General features: G+C 52.4%; 1 protein-coding gene across 5 annotated transcripts in view; it reads right to left on the reverse strand.

Annotated features, from left to right (window-relative positions):
- MICU1 (mitochondrial calcium uptake 1) overlaps positions 1-323 on the reverse strand; it is a 107,698-nt gene extending 107,375 nt beyond the window's left edge. For 4 of the 5 annotated variants that reach the window (XM_075025418.1, XM_075025417.1, XM_075025413.1 and 1 more), the window contains exon 1: positions 259-323. The gene's annotated coding sequence lies outside the window, so the exon portion shown is untranslated. The remainder of the gene's footprint in view (positions 1-258) is intronic. The other variant, XM_075025414.1, reaches the window with a different exon arrangement.
- Positions 324-7,658: the final 7,335 nt, after the last annotated feature.

The raw sequence follows: 7,658 nt of genomic DNA on the forward strand, positions 1-7,658 counted from the left end.
AAGCCGTAGCACGGCACCCCGAGCCCCGGAAAGCCCGGTTTCCCCGGGCAGCAGCTCTCCCTCAGCTCCGAGGCCTTGTCCTCCCCCAGCTCCGAGGCCCGGGCCGCCCCCTCTCAGCCCGTTTCACGCTGAGCACCCGCCTACGTGCCCACAGCCCGCTCCCGCCGGGGCGCGAGGAAGGAAAGGAAGGACCGGGCCGGCCCAAGCGGAGAAACGAACAGGACCCCCCCCCGCTCTCCCCGCCCCGACCGCGCTCACCTCAGCCCCGCCGGCCGCCGCCGCCGCCGCCGCGCTTCCGCGGGCGGTGACACGCCGGGAGGGGGCGGGGTCTGGGCGGGGTCTGGGCGGACGGGGCGGGGACCGGGGCGGGGTCTGGTGCCGGCGGGGCGGGGCCTGGAGCCGGGCGGGGCGGGGCCTCTGTGGCGCTCGGGTGCCGGTGTTGGGGGGGGTCTGAGGCGTCTGTCGGTGTCGTGGAAGGGCCCCGGGAAGGGTCTCAGGGGCTTGTGTATGTAAGTTCTGAAGGGTCTGTGTATAGGGTCTCAGGGCACATAGGTAGAGGTCCTGAGAGGCTTATGTGTAGGGTATGAGGAGCAGAGCTATAGGTCCTGAGGGGCTTGTATGTAAGGGCTCAGGGGCTTATACATAAGTCCTGAAAGGCGTCGCAGGGGTATGTGTTTTTAGGGTCTGAAGAGCCTATATAAACCGGGCCTGAAATGGTCTATACACAGGGTTTGAGGGGTCTATATGCAGGGTCTGAGGTACCTATGTATAGGTTTAGGGCACCGGTGTAAAATGTCCAGGGGCTAAGGTAGCCGTCTATAGGGTCTGCGGGAGCTGCAAGCCCTTGGCCGTTTCTGCCATACCCTATTGAATCTTCCCAGTTTTATTTCTGCAAGAGGTAATTCCCTCCCTCCGGGCAAACACTTCAGATGCCAGAGGGGCCTCCTGCTCGAGTACCTGGAGCAGATGGGTGACGGAGGTGCCCTCGGCACTGAAAAATGTTCCAAGAGATCTACACACCCAGCACAAGAAGAAGGGAGCTCTTCTGTCACTGCAGAAATGCAGAAAATTTGATTTTTCAGGTGTGATCACCTAAACTGCAAGTTCTTTACTAGTATATGAACTGAACTGCTTTCTCTTGCTTTTACCCCTCCTCCACCCTGGCATATCGGGCTGAGCATTTCCATGCATTTCCGATAACAAGTCACTTTAAGAAACGAAGGGATTATCTCATGAGAAATGTGTCTCTTGAGCAGGTAATTCTGCGGGGTCCAGAACAGTTGCTGGCTCCAGACCTGCAGCAAGCAGAGCTGCCACTGCTGTAGCACAGCACAGGCTGAATTAGCAATGAAATAGAAATACTATATAATTTTTAATTAATAATAATATTTAATATAATTGATAGTATTCAATATAATTAATATTAATAATATTTAATTAATAATAATATAGAAATATTAGCCTGTTATAACTATCCCTCACCCTCTGAGCTGCGCCCGTGAGCCTGGCCAGGCAGTATTAACCATGTCCTCCTCTTTCTGCATGGGTTTCCTCCCTAGGCTGTCAAATTTACAAACAAAATCTTCATGGGAGGGCTTGTTTTTCCCATTGACCATAATATTTACAAAACACTAGGGCAAATACTTCCACTGAGCTACCAGCTTGACACCTCCCACCACCACAAACTTCTCACATACTGGGGATGGTGGGGAAGGGCTCAGGATGATGCCCACAGGTAGGAAATTCTCTCCTTAATCAAGTCAGGAAAAATATCTGTGCCCCACTGCTGCCAGACAGCACATCCTTCATACTGCCTGCAGCGCTCCTGCCCAAATGGGAGGTGCATGCACGGACGGACAGACGGACATGGAACCTGGGTGGAGAAAAGCATCAGAAGAGGAGAGAGAGAGGAATGAGAAGAAGAGAGGAATGAGAGGAAGAGAGGAAAGAAGGAAGGAAGGAAGGAAGGAAGGAAGGAAGAAGGAAGGGAAACAAGTAGCAAGCAATAGGACAAGAGGAAACGGCCTGGAGTTGAGCCAGTAGAGATGTATATTGGATATTTAGAAACATTTCTTCACTAAAAAGGTTGTCAAGCATTGGAACAGGATGTCCAGGGAAGTGGTGGAGTCACCATCCCTGGAGGTATTTAAAAGATGTGTAGATGTGGTGCTTAGGGACATGGTTTAGTGGTGGACTTGGCAGTGCTAGGTTTACAGTTGGACTCAGTGATCTTAAAGGTCTTTTCCAACCTATGATTCTGTGAAAGAGAAGAGAAGAGAAGAGAAGAGAGAAGGAAAGAAACAAAAAGAAACAAAACTAAACTAAATGAAAGGAAAAGAAAACAAGGAAAGGAAAGGAAAGGAAAGGAAAGGAAAGGAAAGGAAAGGAAAGGAAAGGAAAGGAAAGGAAAGGAAAGGAAAGGAAAGGAAAGGAAAGGAAAGGAAAGGAAAGGAAAGGAAAGGAAAGGAAAGGAAAGGAAAGGAAAGGAAAGGAAAGGAAAGGAAAGGGAAAAGAGAAAAAGAGGAAGGAAGGAAGGAAAATGATGTGCAGCACATTTCCACATGGAAACACTCCCAGAGTGGTTTCATCCTCTACCAGTGAATATGAAGACGCCTGGATCCTGGATGCAGCATCCTGTCCTGCATTGCCTGAATCTGGTGCCCAAACCAGCACTGGCAGCCCAGCTGGGAGGGGGTGCGGGGGCAGAGGGGACGTTACGGTGGAGCAGCAGCAGCTGCAGGCTGGTGGTGATTTCGACATCAAAAATCCCTGGGAGGCTCATGTTGCTGTTTCAACCCTGTCTTTGAAAACGCCTTAATTTCTTATTTTGGGGTGCTTTAGCACCCCAGGAAATTTGGCATCTCCTTTTTATGAGAAAGAGGGCAATGGTAAATGCTCCTGCCTCTGAGAAGAAGCAGGTGGCAAGGCAGCCATGGTTTTATTCCTCCTTCTGGGGGCTTTGCCTCCACAAGCTCGGGGAGACCCTGCAACAACATGGGGGGGTCCGGCAGGAGTGCATCCCTTCCACAGCACCCACCTTTTAACAGCCACGGGTGTTGCCCAGAGATGCTAAACACGATAAGCCTTTCTATGCAGGATTTATCAGAGAGGAAAGCAGCACCAAGGGAATCACACCAGCCCAGCAGTGCTGTCATTTCAATTAATCTCATGCACTAATAAGATTTAAACATCAGGAAAGCGTGTGCCTGAGCACCTCACCCAAAAGGGGCTTTTTTGTACGGCAGAGGAGCTGGGAAGGAAATAAGACACCTTGAAAATAAATGTGGCCCGGTGTCATCAGCTGCTGGGATTTGGTCCCCCAGGACAGACCAATGTCTAGGAGTCCCCATCCCAAACGGTTCCTGTGGCAATGGGGGAACTTCGTATTTTTTAGCCATCTCTGAGGTGGGACAGTCCCAAAATGTAAACTTGGAGGCTAATTTTTGAACCGAGGGAGGGACCCCAGCAAACCCAATGGAGGGATGCTATTTTCTCCGGGGTTGTGGGTGGGCGCGTGGGCTGCTGTGGCCGTGCCCGGCGGCTCAGGAATGGGATGGCAGCGGGAAGAGAAAATGAGAAAGGCACGCCTGGGTCATGTGCGCCTCGGCATCTAGATCAGAGGGAGGATTCGCTGCTGACGAGGCTAATTTTAGGTATTTTAATTTTAGTTGCTTCCAGATGCCTCTTAGGTTGGCTCTCTTCAGGCTTTAATGAATCCCCCATTAAAAAATACATTTTCTGGAGGCATAAATAGACAGCAATTGCTCTTCAGGAACATGGGAGGCTGCTGAATCTTGCCACTGCCCTCCTGCAGTGAAAACGCTGCAGGGGTTTCTGGGATGAACCTTTTGATGAGGCTTAAGGTGATGCCAGAGACTTGGAGGGGTTGCTGCAGGGCTGGAGTGCAGCGGCATGCAGAGATCTGGCCATCTGCGACAGAGACGCTGAACCCCAAAAGGAGATGGGAGGAGAACATGTCGCAGCGAGCAAATGCTGGCATGTTTGGGTAATTTGGGGTTTATGGCTGAGGTCCTGCGATGGGACAGGGACCATCATTTTGCAAGTATCACAGCCCTGGACATCTGTAGGAATAAAATAGGGTAAATCCTATTTTTAAATAACACGAAGAAAGTGATGAGCCCTTGGAGTAAGAGGCTATGTGTTTTTTTTTCTTCCTAGCTGGCTTATTTAATCTAAGCACTTTGGGGCTTGCTCAGGTCTGAGCCAAAGTGTTGGGCTTGCCTATGGCTCATCACACACTTGCTTTCTCTTAAATCAGCATTTTATTTGCAGGAGGACAGCATCCATGCCTCCGTCGGCAGTGTTGAGATGGTTGATGGGGTTTTGAGGCTTTAGCTTTCCACTTCAGTCTTTCCCACGGCAATAATATTAATTGCAAATGTTGGCGCGCTTTTCCCCATCAATTCTTCTCAGGAGCAGCTTTCCGATATACAGCCATCTGTAATTATAAGCACCAAGAGAAAGCCTCATTAAATACATTATTTTATTTAGGTTTTCCAAGAGCAGAAGATGCTTCTAGCAGGGTACTGGGAACTATTTGACCTAAAAAGACAAGGTTTCATTTTGGTGCCGGTATCCTCACCCCTTTTGCCCCCTGCACTCGTGAGAAGCCGTTCCTTGCTGGCTTGTTTAATTGCATGGGTTATTGATCTCAGGGCTCGTGTTTAATTCCCATTTCTATGTGTTGTAATGAGTGCCCGCGTGCTCAGCACGGGTTTGCTAAGGAATTATCGGCCTTTCTGCTGCCCTCAGCCTTTGCTCACAGCCTGTCTTCCCCCACCTCTGTCAAATACTCCCTGGAAATGTTTAAACTTTGCCTAAAATAGGACTTCAGGTGAACACTTCCAGCTCTTCTTTAAATAGAAATAAAAATCTATACATATAATATGAATGGCTGGAGGAGTAGGAAATAGGAGAGAGCAGTTGGGGCAGGTCTGGCAGCCCAGGATCTGATGGATGTGCCCATCCCTGCCCATCCCTCCCCTCCCCTGGAGCTGCCAGCACTGAGCCCCCGAAAGAAGCCCCATGGGGGGGGGGGGGGGCAGCACGGGCTCATCCTAAACACATATCTGCTCACCCAGCCAAAAAAACAGCATTGAGTGGGGTACTTTATGATGAGAATAGGTGGCTCTGCCCCAAAGCGCTGCTGGGGCTGCATCCACTGCCCTCCCCGAGACCTCCCCCATCCTAGGGATTCCTTCCTCCCCCTTTCCTGACTTTCTAATCGCCCTTTTCTAGCTCCTCCAGACTGCATTAACCCCATTTTTTTGCCATTTTGAGACTTTTAATCCCATTGTGTGGGGACACTGCAAACCATACCAGGGAGAGGCAGATGGACCCGGCGAGGGACACCCCGACTGTGGTCTATGAGCAGCTCTTCAGGCGAGATGTGCGTGGGAGCATCTTCCAGTGCAGATGTTCCCGGGATCGTTGCAGAGGGCTGTGCTGCACAAAAAACTTATTTTAAGGTATTTTTCCTCCTGCTGTCAATTTTGAATGTGGAAGGAGAGGGAAATACCATGAGCAGGGGCTGAACAAAGGTTCGATCCGAATTTGTTTTCGCAGGTGCTTAGGCTGCGTGCCCTCAGGACTGGTCTCTCCTGCCCATCTCAGGAGCACTGATGTCTTGAAAGCAAACGGCTTTCCTCCATCATTTGCACTTTTTGACCTGTGAAGCCCTCAGAGGTGGGTTTTGCTGCTTGCCCTCCAGCAGTGGAGCTCAGAGCAGCTGCTGTAATAGGTATCCTTGATCTTGCAAGAAAAAGCAATAATTATTGAAGTGCTAAATACACTACACTGGAAAGACCACAGGTAAATACTTCCAGAAAGACACAGTTGAGACAGGACGGCTTCAACCACGTTTTCCCAATCGACAAAGAGAAGGAAAGGAAAACCCATTGCTGCAGGAAAACCCAGCCAGAAAGGAGCCCAAAGCCTTGCAAATTGGCTCAGGAGGCTTTGGGTGGAGGATTACTCAGGGATGAGATGTGTGGCTCCAAAATTACGTTGCTTGGGGAAAAGCCGAGAATGACCCTTCAGCATCTGAGCAGATATGAAGGCAGCACTTGGGAAAAGAAAGGGAAGGGGAAGGGAAAAGGGAAAGGGAAGGGGAAGGAGAAGGCAGCTGGAGGGAGGTGGGGATGGAAGGAGGAAGGCACCGGCATGCCACCATGGTGTGGGTGATGGCTGAAGCACATCCGTGTCACCCCACCACCTGGTTGTGCTCCTCTCCGTATTTTTAGAAGGTCTTGGTGGCAAACAGGGGTGGTAAATAATAGCCAGAGTCTCTCAGCCCATGTGTTCCTGATGATTTTAGCAAGTTCCAGCCTCGTCACAGTTTTCTCCCCATTAATTTCCAGTGACTCTCCTTTCCTGAGCATCCTCCTCTCCTCACTTCCCAGGAGAAGGTGTCCTGATGGCTCCATGCAGCAAGGACCCAGGCTCCTCAACTTCAAAAAATAATAATAATAATACAAGATCCCAGCTGCTTTCAAGCCAAGGCACTTTGTTTCAGTCCCAGCCCTAACAGTATTGCTGCACATGGGAACTCCTTGTGCATTATTTTTTAAAGCTCCATTTTCTAAGGAGCAATTCTGGGGCCACTTCCAATATTAAAAGCAATAGGCTTGTTTCTCTTCTGGACTATTCCTTCCCAGGAATTAAAAAGGAGCCGCTGGCAGTATTGTGACAACTCCCAGGCCGAAGGGAAAAGTCTTTTCTAAGAAAAATAATCCAAGTAAATCACCTTTCAAGAAACAACTGAGCACATATTGCTTACTTAGCCCAGATGCTGCAAGGTCTGCGCTGGCGGCCTGCCCACCATGTATGCACGTACCTCTCTCTCTCTGCAACATATTTTCTTTTTGATCACCCACTTTTTATACCATTCATCAAAACTGCCACAGGGGTGGGATGCCGGTTTGGCTGGGCACCCCAAATCCCTGTGCCTCCCCCACGCTGCATCCCCAGGGCCACGGTGGTGCCTCCATGGCCTTTCTTGCTGCACCCTGTCACCCTGCACGCCCTCCCCGCTGCACCCCGTCACCCCGTACCCCCTTCCCGCTGCACCTTGTCACCCCCCACCCCCCGTCACCCCGTACCCCCTTCCCGCTGCACCCTGTCACCCCCCACCCCCTCCCCGCTGCACCCCCTCCCCTAGTGCACCCTCTCCCCGGTGCCCCCGTCTCCCTGCTCCCTCTACCCTAGCGTACTCTCTCCCCAGTGCACCCCTCACCCTAGCTCACCCTCTCCCCGGTGGACCCCAACTCCCCCCTGCACCCCCTCCCCTAACGCACCCCCTCCCGGCTGCTCCCCGTCTCCCTGCACCCTCTCCCCGCCCTGGCCCCGCCCCCGGGCTGAGACTCCGCCCCTCCCCGCCGGCCCCGCCCCGCCGGCCCCGCCCCGCGGCGCCCCTGCTGAGGAGTTTCCCTGCCCTCTAGCCCTAGCGCGGCCCCGCCCACCGCCGGCAGGGGAGGGAAAGCAGCGACCAATCCCTTCTCCGGGCAGGGCATCCGCGCGGCGCCGATTGGCGGCCCCGGCCTGGCTTGACGAGCCCCGGGCCGGCGAACGAGGCGCTCCGATTGGCCTCCGGCGACGGCCGGCCCCGCCCCGCCGCTCCCACCCCTCCCCTCTCTCCC

This window comes from Buteo buteo, chromosome 4 (assembly GCF_964188355.1).
Source record: "Buteo buteo chromosome 4, bButBut1.hap1.1, whole genome shotgun sequence".
NCBI classification, from domain to species: Eukaryota; Metazoa; Chordata; class Aves; order Accipitriformes; family Accipitridae; genus Buteo; species Buteo buteo.